General features: G+C 41.7%; 1 protein-coding gene, 1 long non-coding RNA gene and 1 pseudogene across 7 annotated transcripts in view; 2 read left to right on the top strand and 1 right to left on the bottom strand.

Moving 5' to 3' along the window:
• LOC113017624 (protein NLRC3-like) overlaps positions 1-19,016 on the top strand; it is a 159,567-nt gene that overhangs the window by 79,615 nt on the left and 60,936 nt on the right. The window lies entirely within an intron of this gene.
• On the bottom strand, positions 3,321-3,866 carry LOC113017923 (histone H1-like; annotated as a pseudogene).
• On the top strand, positions 10,705-16,913 carry LOC113017969 (uncharacterized). Of its 4 annotated transcripts, none has more exons than XR_003271634.1 (4): positions 10,705-10,882; positions 10,976-11,050; positions 11,202-11,277; positions 16,797-16,913. It is a non-coding gene; the product is annotated as an uncharacterized LOC113017969 (long non-coding RNA). The 4 variants fall into 4 exon arrangements; XR_003271635.1 differs by lacking the exon at positions 16,797-16,913 and adding an exon at positions 12,960-13,088; XR_003271636.1 differs by lacking the exon at positions 16,797-16,913 and adding an exon at positions 12,947-13,088.

Raw genomic sequence — 19,016 nt, 5'->3', positions numbered from 1 at the left:
CAGCATTAGGTGATGTTCATGGAAACTGCTGTCATCACCACCATAGCTTCTGGTTCCTGTGCTTTCACAGAATCATGATGTCATCCTTAGACTCCCTCTGCGCTGTCGATGGAGCTTGGCACGCTCCCCTCATCCTTCAGGTGCCCGTCTGTTGTCCACAATCTCCTCTGTTGGCCTCTGGAAATCTCCCTTGGCACAGCTCTCATTCCAACGCAGTTTCGTGGTCCTTGCTTCTCACTGGGCCTCTGAAGATTTCTTAGGAGATTACTGCTGCACCTGTATTTTCTTGCTAGGAGGAAAAACTTCTATTTGGAGAGCATGTCAACAATCATCAAACCACGCTCTTTTAGTTCAGTGAACTTCACTTATAGGCCATCAAAGCCTCATCTGAACATGGATGCATCACTTGCATAGGTTTAATACTTGTAAATAAACTGTTAATTTTATGTTAAATTTTATGTTAATTTATTGTTTCATATTAATCCTGGATCCCCTCTCTTGACACATGGACACTCCCATGAGTCAACTCATTAAAATCAGATTCCTGTCTTAAAGAAAAAGATTAGCTAGATCATATCCCAGGCAACATCAGGGCATCTCCTCCCCTGGAGCAGCACCACCCTGGACCTACAATCCTGCAATAAAAATGTTAGTGTGTTTTGCATATTAAGTATGCTTAACACCGGGCTCTCCCAGGAGCCTGCATACACACCATCATGGCCTGGAAAGCAAAATCTGGAAGTAAAATCAAACTTCATACCTGTAAACAATTGTATCATAAGAGTAATAAGCATTCAACATCAGCAAGACAAGTGTCATGTGCAGGTTTTCTCAAATCAGTAAACTACAATTATTTTCATAAGTCGCCTCAGACATGGATCATCCCATGTACTCAGGCAACATTAATGTAATCGGTGACTGCTCTTAAGCAAAGCCACTCCACTTATATATTACTATGGGCTCAAAAGTGGCCAGCTAATGAGCCCATATCAAACTATCCCAGAAACACTGTATCTCTTATTTGTTTTTCTCATGTCACTTGTCCGCTTCTGCCGAATCCTCTACACGCAGTCATAGAAAAACAAACATTAGCAATACACATTGACTGTGGTCAGACGGAGGTCAGACACAGGTCAACAGGTTCCAGAGGTGCAATAAAAACACCATAAAGCCAACCATCCATAACTATGGAAAGAAGTGACACTAGTTTTTAACACAGGAAATTTCACACGTGTTATTCACATCATCAAAGTAACCTTCACATTTTCCCAAAAACACAGTGTAACAGCATCACCACTCATAACCTATAAACACAGTTTTCCTCACACATAAACCCAGAAATCCTGTAGTAGGAAAAAACATCAACCAGTTGTCCTGGTATAAATCGCATCATCAATTCACATGAAGAACTGGCATGCTGTAAGAAAAGAAAATGCAAATATTAGCGCTTGCGCAGGCGTATGCATACTTTGTCACAGTTATCTCTGTGAGCAACACAAGCCTATGAATAACACACCTGATAAATGCACAGACACAGAAAATGGCATTTAAAAGGTTAAATCATCATGCAACCTCGAGTGTTGCTGTCATCTTTCTGCTCCTGTAAAAGGAAACACATGGGTTCATCTGCATCTTTGTCAGGTGGGGGTTAACTTCACACAATCATGTTCAGTTAGTCAGTCAGTTATTTTAAAATTCTTACTCATTCACTCAGTGGTTCCTTCTTTTGCTAATTGTGGAAATTATCATCGCATTCATTTCCACGCTCAGCAAAACGACGTTATTTCAAAAAGAAAAATAATTTAGACTGGATTTCCTCGTTGAATCCTTTTCGGGGGGGGGGGGGGGACTCTCATTTCCTAATTGTCCCAAATTGTCCCTTTCTCCTGAGCCCATTTTAAATGTGGAGAAACTCACTTGCAACAATTTTCTTGACGACGTGTAACGCTTTTAATTCCTGACTTGCAGATCTGCTCAAAGAAAAGAAATTCACAAGCAAAAATCAGTGCTTGTTCAAAAATGAAAAATGAAAAATAACAGAGGTTATCAAACCAAACTTTCAGTGCACTGTGAAAGTATCAAAATAAAAAGGCCTTGTTATAGTCATGACACAAGCTCCTCATCTCAGGAGGGTAAATCACCATTAGCATGGTACATCATACCATCATACTAATTGGCAGGCTCAACTTCACAACAAAAGAAAAATCATCAGCTAGATTCACTCCAAACCAACCATCAGCTGCACAACACACACATAAGCCTAATGTCTTATTAGCTATGAGTTTAAACACCAGGTCTGTGCTCTTCACTCATTTAGGCCACAGATCTATTTTATTCAGTTTTCCTGTTCCCTTCATCATAAAACATGTGACATGCTGTCATGCACTTCACAAAAAAAGTTTGTTCTGACGTATTCAGAGTTGTGTATCTAAATACAGGATTCACTCACACATCAAAGCAGGAAACTCAAGTGTTTTTGAGTCCCCACTCAACACACAACAACTCCAACACATCCCATTCACTCGTGCTAAAATTCAGTCACCTTTCATTAATCTTAAACCGATCAACTAATTTGCATATCAGCTATTAACCCACTAAGTTGACAGGACGACAGAAAAGCATGTTCAAAATAGTATCACAAAAGACAATTTCCCTCATACAGTAAATTACTTGCTGCATCAATCAAGCAGGAAGCTTCTCCCAATTTACTATATTAACAACTAAATTTATTGTCTGATCACTGGTTGGTCAAACCAGAATCTTTTTCCCCACAAAAGTTTAAATTGTTGTCCTGCAACCTAGAGAGTCAATTTTTTGCATTGGATAAATTCAGTATTTGATAACAAGTGTCTGCTAAATTGACACTATTTTAACACTGATGAAAGATAACAAGCTAATTTTCATTACATGGGTGTTTGTGTTATTAGGCAGGTTTAATGCATGTCTGTGGAGCTGCATATCCAGCAGAGCATGTTCTTAAAGCTGCCTTTCCTACACATTTCTCTGCTATTTGATCATTTCTTAAATACTGTGCTATGAGTCCACTGGTCTTTGCATCACACGGGGTGACTCGGACAAGATGATAAACAGACTCACGCTTAAGATGTTGTCTAATCTTCATAAGCTCTCTTGTGTTTGGAAGTGTTAGTAGGGTTAATGCATGTTCTGCTTGTGTGTGTGATTTTGTATGTTTCTATTTTCGCAATGTTTCAGACCCCTTCACAATTTTCCAACTTAAGCAGTCAGTTTTCTTTTCCCAGGTTTTTTTACCACAAATTTTTATTTCCCACATTAAATAACAAAATTTGTGTTCTCACCACTCTCACTCTATTGTCCTCTCCCACTTCAATAGTCCAATAGCAGGCAGTTTCTCCTTCAGCTTTGTCCTGTCCCTCCTCTGATGCGGTTGACTTTGTGCTAGTGGCTGAAGTGCTGCTGCTGCCTTCTTGGGCGACTTCTTAGCAGCTGCTGCCGGTTTCTTGGCTTTGGCCGCGGCGGGCTTCTTGGCTTTGCTCTCAGTAACCTTGTTCATCTTAAAGGATCCGGAGGCCCCGGTGCCCTTGGTCTGCACCAGAGTGCCCTTCGCCACCAGGCTCTTGATGGCGGTCTTGACACGGGCCTTGTTCTTTTTCACATCGTAGCCTCCGGCAGCCAGAGCCTTCTTGAGAGCGGCCGCGAACACGCCGTTGCGCTCCTTGGAAGCGGCCACGGCTTTCACAATCAGCTCGCCCACGCTGGGGCCGACCTTCTTGGGCTTGGAAGTCGTCGTCGTCTTCTTCTTCTCGGCCTGAACCTCTACACAGGGCGCAGGGCGTGTTTATGATGGAGCCTTTCCCACCACAGCGCTGGCACGTTGAGCGCATCATGAAGGGTCCATTTCTTTCATGTAGCTATGGTCGCTAGCCAGCATGCTAGCCGCATGTGGCTTGCCCGAGTCACTCAGTCCTTTCTGAGCATTTCGACATGCTGCCGCCGCAGAACCTGGCCTCAGATCCAGCAGGTTTAGCGCGCTGATCTCCAAAAAAAGTCCCGAAAGCCAGAAAGACGTCAAATAAGTGTCTCGTGCTAAGCGCTCGAACAAAAACTCCTCTTCACGCCGCCATCTTGCTCGCCCCTCCGTGGAATTCATCCAATCAGACAGAAGATGGGTTTGCTTTCTTCTCTGATGCTGTTTGTCCACACTGCTGCTGCTTGCTGGAACTCTTTGTTCAGGACTTTTGCTGCTGTCTCTTTATCTGTCATATTATTGCTCTTTGGAGCTGCATTCCTTGTCTTCAGGGAGGAGTGAGAGCTGCTTGTGAGTTTGAGAGACACATGGTGCTGTAAATAAATCAGCCAGAAACTTGGCCTGAATGTTTCCAATGATGTTAAACTATGACTTTCTTCCGACCGCTGCATGTGGAAAATTGATTCAGGTCTGCTTTTCACCTGAAAGTGACAAACTAAGACATTTCATTATTATCATCACTGCTTAATCAACACACATCTCTCTCTCTCTCTGTGTTTTTGTGAACAGTCCTTTCTTAAAAGCAGAAAATAATATTGTAGTTGTTCTTGGCTGATCAACACAAAACCTTTTTCCTATAATTATTTTTCATCTACAATGTAAATTTTGTCTCTTTTTCACTCTTTTTTTTATATATATATATTTTTTTTTAAATAGCTGGTGACCTGCAGAATCACCGCTCTCACAATCAAAGGCAATCACTCTTACACAGCGCACAAAAACACTGTGACGTCAGACACATTCACACTCACTTTTTCATCTGCGTAAATAAATCACATGGCTGATGATATGTACCATGGTGATCCATAAATATGATCACCAGTTTATTTAACTATTTTTCAACCCAACAAAACAAATAAACAAAAACATGATGCTGATGTTATGAACACTCTACACACAAGTCAAGATGCAGGAAAACTGCTCACGGAAACGCTGCACACTCCAGTTATCACAGTTATCACAGTTCTGTTTGTGTGAATTATCTGCTTTCATTATTAATACCAGTTTATAGGTTGTTATCCTTTTTATTATTAGTTTGAATGCATTAAAATTAAGTTGTAATTTAGCTTTTTGTTTATTTTACTTTATTCCTCTTGCATTTATATCTATTCAGTCGGGTCTGTTTCCAACCCTTTCTTAAACTACTTCAAACTACTGTGAGCTCTAATTTTCGCTGGGTGAGGGATTATTATGTTCTTCCTAGTCTGAACTGCTCTCTTCACCTGAGCTGCTATCCTATTCTGAGTTACTGTCTACTTTGTTTCTTCTACCTCTTGCTCTTCCACGATGCATTCCTCTCTCTTTCTTTTGGATTAGTCCTGCTCCGGCTTGCTGTTTTTCTAGACATTTCTCATCAGGTGTTAATTTTACTTGTTTATCACCCATTTTCAAAGATTTTGCTGGGCCGTCGCTGGCACGCTTGACTTCAGAGTGGTTTACTGATACGGCCTTCGACTTCACCCTAACGGTGAAGCGGTATCAGTTTTATGAGATGAAACTCAACAGTTCTCCTTTGTCACCAGCACGTGAGCCTCAGCAAAGAAAACAAAAAATGGAAGTAGTTCAGCAGCGTATTGTGCTGTAAAATCAACTTACTTCCAGACACATACACACACATAAACATTTGCGCGCTAATTTGTCACGAGATAATTTCAGCTACCTCTAAAACTGGTCAAAACACAGTTCCTTTTGGCGAACTTAAACCCCCCTTTTTTTTTATCACATTTCTTTAAACTTTTGCGGCCGTCTTATATACCGAAATAGTGTTTCTCACCCCTGACGTCCCACTGGCGATTCAGATCATTGGACTGAATCCCACCGCCGTGGACCAGATTATAACACCGGCCCAGACCCGAATTTAACGTCCTGGGGCTCTCTCCTCGTCCAAGAGGGCTGTGCACAGGCTTCGGTGCTGGCTCCCCACGGCGTCAGGAATCAGTGCTGGATCTTGGAACAGAGTCACAGATGACAATTCTGATATTTTCTGATCCGGCTCGAAGGACCAAATAATGTTAGGGAAAATATTCTAAAACACTTCTTCAGTAAAGACTCAGAGAAGAGAAACACACAGAACTTCTTGCTAGCAAGGGCAGCCTCCAGACTGAGACTCGCACTAAGAAACTGCCCCAATCTTTATTTATACTTCAGTAGGGGTGTGTGTGTGTGTGTGTGTGTGTGTGTGTGTGTGTGTGTGTGTCCTGCTGATCAAAGGGTCATGAGAGCACAAAAGGTACATCCTTGGTCAGGAAAGGGGGTAGTCTCCCCCACCCTAGATAACATGGTGAGCAAGTCCAGCAGTTCATCTATATGTAAAGAAGCACTTAAACTAAAATAGACATAGCTACGTTAATCCTGCCGTAAAACAATAAAACAAGGTATGAGCTCTCATGCTCCCAGACGTGGGGGTGCATTCCTGGGATGCACCCCAAGCCTGCAGCCTGTTAGAGATCACACACAATTAATTATATGCCTCTAAGTATACATGGTTGAATATTTCCTAATACAAATAACTACATGCAGTATTCTACCATATGCAAACTTATATCACTAAAAGATTATACTGACTACTAAATACAATTTTCCATTGACAGCTTTGTAAAACAAGACCTGATAGGGTTAAGGTTAAAGTTATGGTTAGAGTTAATGTTAGGGATAGGGCTGGAATGGACGGCTGGAGCCTCTCCTCCAAGTGTGTGTTACTGCCGCCATCAGCATTCTGTTGTATTCTGTTGTATGCTTTTCTCTGTAAGCGCTTCGAGCCTGTACTTTTTTGCTTTAGCTGAGTAATGAAGTTGAATCAGTACTTTAACTTTCACTGGAACAATAGTATTTTTACTTCTACTTAAGTGGAGAATGTCTGATCTTTCGCCAACTCTGGCTGTCTCTCAGTCTTGGAATACCCACTTGTTGTCCAGCGCTGTCCTGGGAATATGGGAACTAGACAGACTGGGGAAACAATGGGAGGAGACACAAAGATGGAATCACTTTTACCATCTTTTATGTATTTGCTGGTCGTCTTATTTCTTCTATTTTGCAAGCACAGTGTTGCAATCATTGTCTTTGTGGTACAATGACACAGGTAGAATGCAGGTGTTTTCATGTAACACGATGCCAGAAAGATGAGTAATGTGTTTTGAAGAGAAGATAAAACATCATGTTTGAACAAAGATAAGCAGCAGACACGTCTGTGTGTGAGTTGTTCAGGTTCAGTAAGAAGGTAATATGTCTGCAGAATTTGTAATTCTTATGAAGATATTGCTTGTACAATAAATAAAATCCCTTTAACTTCTTCTGGAGAGTGTCTTTATATATTTAGTCATTTTGGGGCGATCCTTTATTTAGTAGTAAGTCTAGTCGGGGATATATATCAGAGTTTACTTTCAGATATGAGCATTGTGTTTCCTGTGGATTAATGAATGAATTATTTATTTATGTAATTTTTGAAAGACTGGCTCATGTAAAATATCTGAAAGTATGACAAAGCTCTCCTGTTACACTTTATGGACACCTGAGCTTCACCATGAGCGCCTGTCTTTATTCACTTTATTCACTGAAATCCACTTTTATAATGAATTCACAGTAATCGCTGACACCTTCAGAGCATTACATTCATTAAAGACGTCTTCTACACCTACTCTTCCAGACGACCGACACATACTTCAACCACTGCAGGTTAACCAGCCACTCATCAGTAAAGCAAAAACTAAATGTAAATGTCCTCATGTGGAAAAGACTGAAACACAACTCCCATATATCACTAATGTAACAGATCCATTTAGGGAGAGTGAGAACACTAGGCTGGATGTGGTTTAATGCAGGAACATTCATCATGTCTTCAGTTCAACAAATCATTTACATTGAATATGTGAGCTGGATGGTTACACGATACAATGTGATTGTCAACAATAACTGCAATGAACGCTGGTTTGAGGGCGGAGTCAAGGAGGCCATTTACGTGAAAAGGGAAAGACCCTCTCTGAATCAAGGAGGGGGCCTAAGGGTACATCTGTCACCATCTTACAATGCTGTGATTGCAGCCGTTCTCCAACTCTCTGTGAATGGTACTCAAGACCATTGATCAGTGGTTGTTGATCAATGGTCATGAGAATTTGCATAATCATGATTAAGGAACTGACCTCCCAGCCCATTGTTCCTTCAGTCGGCTATTTTTCTGACTGAAAACGCTACGTCCAGAAGAACAGAATCAACTTTTGGAGATTTACTTCCCTGATGATTGAGCACGCATCAAGACCTTTTAATCAGGCCAACAAATATCTTGTACTCAATTTTAGCAGCAGCCATTGTGACACTGATGATAAAACTTGTGTAAAAGTGCGAAGCTGTAAAAAAGTAATTATAAAAAAGCGTTTTTGTAGCTGAATGTTACTGGATAGCTGTTTCATCTGTAACACATCAAAATAACCTGCTAAGGTTTAATAGGCTATAAGGAACACACTCACTTCCTGAGCCCTGGGCAATAAGAGACGTTTTGTGTTTTATAATTTATTGATATGTTTGATCCTTTCTGACCTGCGTTAATGAAGCAGTCATTAGAGCACCATGTCCACTATAATAGTTCTGTAGTCTGATGCTTGAGTCGTTGCAGACTTGTTGAAACTCCCTCACCCGTCAAAGCAGCGTCTTTGTTATTCGAGTCCAGCAGATGGCAGTGTTTCACTGTCTGACGGCTGTCTGAAGCTTCAGCTGGATTATCCGTTTTCATGTTTGATTAGAGGTTTGTGTGTGTGTGTGTGGGTTTTTAGCCACGAGTTGTCCACGATAAAGCATATTGAATGGCCTGTCTAATATTGTTAGAATTCTCCTTTGGGTTAGTTTCATTACTCAATCGGGACATTTATTTGGAAAAAGAAAAAAAGAGGGGAAAAAAAGAAAAAAAAGAAAAGAATTAAAAAAAATAAATAAATCCTCATAGTTTACATTTACAAATATCAATACTGAATGTTACGTCCCTCTGCAGCTTCTAATCGTCTCAGTGTTTTCAGCTGGTGCTAATTGGCCACACCTAGTCAGGTGTGGATAAAAGCATACCTGAGGCAAGCTTCCCGGCAGTGCACTAGTCTTTGCCTTGGTGGCACTAGCCATTTTAGCCAACCTGGTTTTCCATTTTAGGATGAAACCTCTTCTCACCCACACGCTGTTATTCATCTCTGTTTTTATGTTGCGGCTTTTGAGCCGGGTCGTAACATAAGTGGTGGCTCGTCCGGGATCTTTGGACATTTTAGTGGAGACTGAATATCAGTTTTTTGTTTTGCTTTTAAGTGGGTGAGTGATGGTGTTCAGTGTAATTGTGCGAACTCCCTTTAGTAAGTGTGTTTCAGCTGGGTGGCTGTGCTGCCCTTCCATCGAAGCACTTGTTTGTTGTTTTGCTTTGTTTTAGTTTATTGTGTTTGGTGGCTATCCTGGGTGGGGGTACGCTTCAGAGTTTGGTAGGAGACTATCTCTGGTCTGCTGCCTGCTCTCGAGTTCGCGTTTAAAGTTGCCTCGAGCCTGGTACACCACTGAAGACTAGGGTAGGAAAAGTAAGGGTTTTGTTGTTTTTAGTGTTTTAGGCTGGGAGTTGCACATAGTGAATCAGTGGCACCAAACTTGGTAGGAGGTTTGAGACCATTCATGATTATGGTCTGTAGCTGAGGCAGGTAGGCTGTTTTTTAAGTTGGCATTGTGTGTACACCATGTGTGTGCATATGTCAGTGTTGATAGATGCTAATGAGATCCTTGTGAGGTGAGCGTTTTGTGATGTGACCTTTAGTGTTGTGGGGAATATGGCTATTTTGTTGGATCACTTGTGAGTGTTGGCCAGGTGATGGCAATAACACTGTGGGGTGCTGAGCCACCCTTGATGTGATCATTGTGTGGCCATAACTCTCTATTTTGTGATTGGTCACTAGTGTGCTTGATTTACTGAACTTTTTGGATTAGAGTAACTTGTTGTGGTATAGGGCCACTTGTATGTGACTGTGTGGTGGAGACAACAGATCACTTGTGATTATTTGTTGCTACTTTTGGTTTTGTGTTGTAGCAGGTCAGGTAATCATTTTGGGTTTGACTGTTGTGCTCCTTTGTGTTGGTCACATGTTACTTTTTGTCTGTTCAGTGTGGCAACTTCAGATCCTCATGTAGGGGCATCCATGCTTAAAGATGCCAACTTACTTTTGAGGGATCAAGGCTTCAGATGGACTTTTAATTTGTTTAGGGGTCCTAGAGGAACCCTTTTAAGGGAGGAGGTGTTACGTCCCTGTGCAGCTTCTAATCATCTCAGTGTTTTCAGCTGGTGCTAATTGGCCACACCTAGTCAGGTGTGGATAAACGCATACCTGAGGCAAGCTTCCCAGCAGTGCACTAGTCTTTGCCTTGGTGGCACCAGCCATTTTAGCCAACCTGGTTTTCCATTTTAGGATGAAACCTCTTCTCACCCACACTCTGTTATTCATCTGTTTTTATGTTGCGGCTTTTGAGCCGGGTCGTAACATGAGTATAATCACACTGGAAGTACCAGCATCAGGAATGTGGTTTCTTGTTTTTGGATCTATAATATTTAGTCTGGTTAGTTATTGTTACTGTAACCAGTGCAAAATCTGCTCTGATGACTCAACGTTAATGTTTGAGCCCCTGAGCGCTAAAAGAAGTGTCTTTTGTAAAGTATTAAAACTACATTTAATGGAAGGAAAAATGGATCACTGCTTCCTATAAGAGTTGGTTTTCTCTGTGTGTGTAGCCACTCTGTGCCTGGTGGACTTGGCTGGCAGTGAGCGAATGGTGAAGAGCCAGTCTCAGGGTGACCGTTTCAAAGAGATGACCGCCATCAACAGCTCACTGTCCAACCTGGGTGTCGTTATCGCCGCTCTGGCCAACGAGGTCTGCAGCTGCAGTTTCTGTAGTCTTAGATGTCACACCTGCTTTCTTTACATTTACAGTATTAATGATTTTTTTTTGGCCTTTGTGTTCCAGGAGACTTGCGTAGCTTACAGGAACTCGAAGCTCACGTACCTCCTGCAGGGATGTTTGGGGGGGAAACGGCAAAACGTGAGTTTGTTGACATCACAAATCTTTATAATGACGACACATAAAACTGAAGGAATTTATCCCCAAAAAATATTTAACAGCGTTTGATCTCACCACTTCAGATTGTGACTGTTTATTCTTTGGCACTAATTTTGGGTGTCTTTATTTGCAGCTTGATGTTTGTTAACATTGCTCCGGAGCCCGACAGCTTTGGGGAAACTCTGAACTCATTGAGGTTTGCCAGCAAGGTCAGTGCAGTCTTGTTTCCAGTGTTCATTGGACAGAGTACATTAGTGATGTCCTTACATCAGCTGTTTATGGTAAACCAAAGCCATACTCCATATCCATTTTAATACCTTGGTATGTAATTCACACTCACATTTTGTCTGAAGAGTAGGGATGTTCCTGGCGTCTTATTTACTAGTCGACTAATCGAGGGGGAAATAATTAGACTAACCAACTAAAGTAAAACTAAGGAACATTCAGATATTGAGTTGATTTTCAGAACTGATTAATAGAAACTGTCAAACTAGACGCAGAGGTATCTTAAACCATTTATCACATTCTGTTAAATACAAATGAAAATGCGTTACTACAAAAGATGTTCTATTAAAATATGACAATCATTTGAGAATCTAAAAGTACCTCTAAGTGTGGCGAGAATGATTCAGGTAATACATTATACAGCTGTTTTCTAGTCAGGTTGTGGGGGCAGCAGGAAGGACCACTCCTGACCACAGCTGATAGATGTAAACTGGCTAGCATGACCAAGGATGCTGGGGCCTCCTACTGGTATGACGTGCCCAGCTGGAACAGCCTCCTGGCCAAGGTGGCTGTCACCTTTTGATGTGAAGGAGTAGTGACTCTACTCTGAGCCCCTCCCCCATTGACTTAACTGCTCTCCTAAAGGAGAGGTTTTCCACCTCTCAGGAAACTAATTTCCTCTGCGTGTATCTGTGATCTCAGTGTTAACAAGAAGATCAGGGTAGATTAATAGATTTATGGCGTTTCTCAACAACAGTGCACCATCTGGTGGTAGATCGCTGCCTAACATTTAGAACACAATGTACCAGCATTGGGCATCAATTGAAATTTTAACAATTAGATTGAACGACTGGTAAGTCTGATACAGACTAGTGACAATTAGTCGACTAGTCACATAAATCCCTGATAGAGCCCACAGAAGTGGCCTGCACCATGTGCGTGGCTTGCTTTGCAGTTTAACCCTCAGTAGGACCTACAGCCATTTTTCATCCCCAGCGTTTTTTAATATTAGGCCATTTTCACTGTGTTGAATAGAATATAGCCAAACCTTCCGACCCTTTTTTTTTTCTTTTTTTCTTTAGAATTGCAGTCTCCGTTTATTAGATTAGCTTAAAGTGGCTAAGCTACAAACCGCCATCCACATGAGGTCCTAGAGCCATAAATCGCCCCATTGAAACCCATTATAAACGCTATTTTTCACTGCAGAATTATTACCATTAACGTATGGGTGATGGCTTCTGTTTCGGTTCGGTGTTGGACAAGCAGCCTGAGAATTGTAATTTTTTTATTTGGCCACCGGGTGGCGCCCTTGTTCCACATGTGACGCCTGCTGGAACATAGACCTTTTCCAGCGGGCTGCTCGAGACATACACCTGGGAAAGGCAGACTCATTCCCCGAGTGCAGCAGCAGCTTGGCCCGCTGCTCGTTCGGGACCATTTTCTGCCCTTAGGGCTGTTAGAGGGTGCATTTTGACCTTTATATTTAAAAATAAATAAAATAAAGGTCTCTCTGCCTAAAAGAAAAAAAAATTTGTCTGTCTCATTCTAAGTTTAGATAAGTTTGAAGTACACCCTGCAATGCAAACAAATCTAACAAGAACATGAAAACAAGAATAAAAAACAAATTGGACTTTATTTTGTCGCCAACCTCAGCTTGTTTATGCAGGTGCAGGCAGGAGAGGTTATAAGAATAAGCCGTAGCGCGGGAGTAGGCATTTTCACGATGGCACGGTACCAAGGAAGTAGTGGACATCCTGATGCGCTCTGACAGCAAGGATCTCTCCTCTTCATCTGCCGAGAGTGACTCTGATTCCAGGGGTGACACAGATGATTCGTCTCTCGACACTGATCGCCAGGAGTCGTCCTCTGATTTTTCTTCTGAAGATGAGAACGAGGGGAGGACGCCGGAGGAAGCAGCAGCGTGGACCTCCAAAGATGGGAAGAAATGGTCCGCAACAAACGCCGAGACGCTGCGCTACGTCGCAGCACCCACGGGGCTTATTCCGGGACCGACCCACTACGCTGTAGCCCGAATTACGGACCCACTCTCCAGCTTCAGGTTGTACATAACTGATGGGATTATACAGCATATAGTTGCAATGACAAACCTTCAGGGCAGACGCTAAATCTCATTCTGGAGAGATTTAGATAGCAACGAAATGCTCGCTTATGTGGGGCTGCTAATTTTGTCCGGTGTATACCGGTCAAAGCACGAGGCCATCGCCAGCCTTTGGAGTGAGAAAACGGGAAGGAAGATTTTCCGTGCCTCAGTGGCTGAGAAAAGATTTTGTCACATAACCAGAGCGCTCCGATTTGATGACAAACTCACCCGACCTGCACGATGTGCGGACAAATTGGCTCCCATTCGGCAGATATGGGACATGTGGGCACACCGCCTGGGGATGTTGTTTAGTCCAGACCGGGACCTTACGGTGGATGAGCAGCTGGTACCGTTCAAGGGAAGGTGCAGTTTCCGCCAGTATATCCCCAAAAAGCCTGCGAAATGCGGCATAAAGGTCTGGGCAGCATGCGATGTCAAGACATCATACGCCTGGCGGCTGCAGGTTTACACCGGGAGAGCAGCGGGCGAACCGGCCGAGGTAAACCAGGGGATGAGGGTCGTCCAGCAGATGACTGACGGGCTCCATGGGCATGTCGTCACAGTCGACAATTTTTTTTTTTTTTTTTTTTTTTTTTTTTTTTTTTTTTTTTTTTTCCACCTCATCTGAACTGGCAGAGGAACTCCTCAAAAATAAAATGGCTCTGGTCGGCACAATCCGCCAGAACAAAAAAGAAATCCCACCCATTTTGCGCTAGATGAGAGGGAGAGCCGTCTACTCCTTGATCTTTGCCTTTTCAGCGAAACAGACCCTAGTGTTGTACATTCCCCGACGGGGCAGGAATGTGCTTTTATTGAGCACGAAACATCGCAGGCCGGAGGTCAGCGATGACGAGAGAAAAAAGCCAGCGATCATCACAGACTACAATCGACGCAAAGGAGGTGTCGACAACCTTGATAAGGTGGGTGTCATTACGCATCAGTTACGCACACCTTTATTCAACTCCAACTCCATGAACATACACACACCCACAATGGACAACTGTACCCTCAAACACAATAACATGGACTGAACCACCACTCACAACCACTAGCACTTTATATAGCCTCTGTAGAAACTATCTACACTCTCACTTATCTTAACTGCACTACTGTATAGCTCTGTGTAAATAATCATTCTGTACATTCGATAATCTTTAATCCTACAACTGTTTACAACTTGCATAGTTCCCATTTCTGTATAGCTGTATATCCCAGATTCTGTAAAGTTATTTATTTCATATTCTGTATAGTTTTTCATACTTATATCCTGTTCATATCCTGTACATAGCTTGTACTCACTACAGCCTGTACATAACTATAGTTATAGAATATTCACAATATACTTCATACCATGTACATTATAACATAATAGACCCATTTCTGTAATATACTCGCATATCTACATTATTGCTAATATATATTGTAATATATCTATATCACTAAAGCACTTCTGGATGGATGCAAACTGCATTTCGTTGCCCTGTGCATGTGCAATGACAATAAAGTTGAATTCTAATTCTATTCATTTTTCTTCGTGTGTGTGTGTGTGTGTGTGTGTGTGTGTGTGTGTGTGTGTGTGTGTGTGTGTGTGTGTGTGTGTGTGTGTGTGTGTGTGTGTGTGTGTGTGTGTGTGTGTGTGTGTGTGTGTGTGTGTGTGTGTGTGTGTGTGTGTGTGTGACTCCTGCAGGAGACGGACCAATCAATGGCCCTTTTTCATCACATCATAGACGTCTCCCTCTACAACGTCTTCATGCTGTGGACCTCCGTGGATCAGGCCTGGCATCAGCAGAAGCCACACAGGAGGAGGATGTTCATTGAAGAGGTGGGAAAAGGCCTGATCACGCCCCATTTGTCACAAAGACAGCGTCTTCCCCGCTCATCAGCCGCTGCTGAGTTAGTAAGAGATGCGCAGGATGGTGCTGCTGCAGGCCCCTCTGGAGTGACAAATCCCAAGGGCAGGAAGCTCTGTGAGCTCTGTGTTGGGAAAAGGAGGCGAGTGGGAAACACATGCAGCAAATGTGGAAAATTCAGCTGCCGAGCCCACAGCAAATTTGTCTGCAGCCACTGCTCTACCTGAGCAAGACATTTACCCCCCCAGCCTCATACATGCCCCCCACCCTCTCACTGCTTTCTCACTTTCTCACACTCTCTTTCTCTCTCATACATTTCCCCATTCCCAACAACAATATACATAATTACATTTACCATATACATGTTCTTGTTCGTTGTTGAAAAATGTTTATTTGGTTCAAACTGATCTTGTATTTTTATTTACATAATGCTTTTTATTTGATTTTAGATGGCAACAAGGTAATATGCATTTATTGGGGCAAGAGTGAAAAACGTTCTCCTGCAAAAAAACTAACGGCCGATCAAAATGAAGGTCAGTAGTAATTCATTTTTTGCCAAAAAAGGCAGTGTGCTCATGTGACAAAACCGGGATATAAAAGGTTAAAATCGCGAAATATAATTAAAACTTTATATGAATATTTCAAGGAGAAGTAGGTCTAAAATATTGGCTAATTTAAAGTGGAAAAATATTAATGTATAATCTTTTTATAGCACTTTTTATGGCGTGGTCGATTTTTGGCTCTAGGTCTTCATAAGGGGTACACTTTTTTTTTTTTTTTTTTTTTTTTTTTTTTTTTTTTTTTTTTTTAGGACTTACCAAGGGTTAACCACCAAAACACTCGTCTGCAGTGGAATTTCTTTGAGCTAATCGATTCATTTCATCTTCTAGTTAATGTGGAAAATGGTGGCAAAGGTGGATGAAATGAGTGATTCCTAGAGTTACATTTTATCGCCTTTTTTCTTTCCTTTTCTTAAAGTTATGAAGGCATCTTGGATGCCATTTCAGTGAGTGGGGGTTAATGCCCCACACTCTTTTCTGTCACTGCTTTGAATGCACAGACTGGTCTTAATGTTGATCTTTGTAATCTTCAGTGTTACGACCCGGCTCAAAAGCCGCAACATAAAAACAGAGATGAATAGCAGAGTGTGGGTGAGAAGAGGTTTCATCCTAAAATGGAAAACCAGGTCGGCTCAAATGTTCTGTGAGTCATAGGAGTCTACTAACATTTCCATGATAGAACAAGGCTGCAACCTTTGTACACTATATAAGGCAAAGAACTAATTAGCCTCATTTTGTTTTCATTCTGAGGCTTGTTTTTTTTAGCACATACAAACAACTCTTCTTTTGAGAATATTAGGACGCGTCTTGTATATATGATCGGCTCGCACATGGCCCGAAGATTGGTTTACCTTCTGCCATGTTGAGGCCAAAAACCCTGAGGACAGAAAAAAACAAAAAAAAAAGCAAATGGTAGGTTGTCTCTGTGTGAGAGACGTTGGCATTATACCCGATATTTTTTTAAAAATGCAATGTGTGGATTTCTTTTACAGACAACATCTGCCATGTTGTGGACTGCTCAGAGTCTCCCCCTCCAGCACTGCTAATCCAGATGTTGGATCTGTGTTTCCACAAGCCCCGCGAATTCTAGAGACTTATTCATCATGAAGAAAACAAGACAGTCGATCGATCGATTATTTGCGCAAGGGAGGCCACCATGAAAATGACCTCCAGATCCTCCTCCTCCTGCTGCCTTTTATTGAGAGACCGTTCACACAAAACACGTCAGAACAAAGCCACGCCCAGACAAGGCTGTGTGTGTGAGAAAACTAATGGAGCATGTGGAGCAGGGAAATTATTTTACTGCTATTGTTAAAGAATAATCATCATCACCATTGCATTAATAATATAATCTGTAGTTTATATTGCATTCAGAGGTTGAACAGTGTGTCTTTCAGAAAAGGCTAAAAGTCACAGGCTGACAGGAAACAGGCTTGCAGAGAGTTTGCAGAAGTGAAACCAGTCTTAGGTTATTTTGAGCAGCAGGCCAGACGAGGCCATTTGAATTACTAGGTTATTCAAATTGATCATTGCTTTAACAATGTAACAGATAGCTTTAAGATGGCCTTAAGATGTTTATGCATTCAAGTTATTATATTAATTTTGTATTTCAGATGCAGTTATAACTATTTTATACATAATGCATATCTGTGCTTATTTGAGTTGATGTTCAGGTTCATTAATGGTCTAAAGCTTCACTAGTGAGAGTGTCTAGATGATCCATGCTGAGGGAAAACTAGAACATAGAAGGAATTGCAATACATGCTTACAAAACACTTATATCAGTTTATTTTAATATCTTTTATATGTTCATATTCTTGTATTAAGCTTTTAGTAGGGGTTCTTGATTAAAACATTTATTTAGTAGATGACATATCCATAGTTTTAGTTCAGTTATTACATATCTGAGAGTGGCTTCTGTCTCTCTGTCTAGAGGTCAGGAGCTAGTCGCGAGGTGAAATAGGGTGCAATTGTGGTTAGCACACAGACACACACACACTCAGTTAGAGAGAATCATTTATAGGTAAAAGTTTAATCATGTTTTGCTTGGGGTTGCAAAAAGAGCAGTTTGTCGCAGAACTGCTGCTGAGGTGCCAAGATGACAAGCGAGCATCCGGCAGTGACAGGAAGCACCTGTTATGAAGATAGAAGACAATTGTTCTTTTAAATTGTGTCAAAAGTCGTTGTGGTTTTGATATTGACGTATGTGTATATATCCTGTCTGTGACGCATGAAGGGGCGTCAGTAAATCAAGCCCTGACGGTATAAAATCTGTGTATGCTTTGAGGAAGTTGGAGATCACTTGCTGTCTGCGTACAGAGTGTTCTTCCCACACGTGTGTAGTCATTAAAATCATTGTTTGACCAAGAGCTTCTGGACCATGGTGGTCTGTACTCTCCTTCCTCAATTTTTGAACCTTAACAAGCAGCATAACATCACACATTTTTCAACCTTTAGTGAAATGAAATCATGTGTGGTAGAGCGTTTTAACCGCACCTTAAAGGGGAAAATGTGGAAATACTTAACATCAGTTAACTCGCCAAGATATGTTAATGTGATCCAAGATCTTGTACAGTCCTATAACCTGTCTTATCACAGCTCTATCAAAATGACCCCCACCGAGGTGTGCAAAGATAATGAGAAAGCAGTCTTTAACACCCTGTACAAAATGAAACCCCAAAAACCGGTGACTTTTAAATTTAATGTGGGCGATACAGTGAGAATATCTAAACTACGAGGCATATTCTGAAAGGGTTACCATCAGACCTACACAGACGAGTACTTTACCATAAAGGAGCGTTTAGGAAGAGACCCTCCCGTATACAAACTGGAGGATCTCACAGGAGCTGCAGTGAAAGGTGTAATTTACGAACCTGAGATACAGCAGGTGACTATTGACAAAAACAAAAGGTTTCAAATAGAGAAAATACTTGGCAGAAAAAAAGAGGACCGAAAAAAGTTAGCGCTGGTCAAATGGCTCGGTTGGCCTTCTCATTTGAATTCATGGATCCCTGAAAAAGACATCGTTGAAGTGTGATTAACAGAGACGCCGCAGCTCTGCATACTTTCATTCTGCACTAGACAAAGACTGAGGAAGGAAGGAAGGAATGGATAAAACGAACAACAACAACGCAGGCTTTTATGTGAGCCTCTTCTCGAATGCTTCAGCACATGTTTATCCAGGCAATAAGAAATCTAATTTTAGAACAAAG

This window comes from Astatotilapia calliptera, chromosome 3 (assembly GCF_900246225.1).
Source record: "Astatotilapia calliptera chromosome 3, fAstCal1.2, whole genome shotgun sequence".
NCBI lineage: Eukaryota > Metazoa > Chordata > Actinopteri > Cichliformes > Cichlidae > Astatotilapia > Astatotilapia calliptera.
This window is presented reverse-complemented; position numbering and strand designations above follow the sequence as displayed.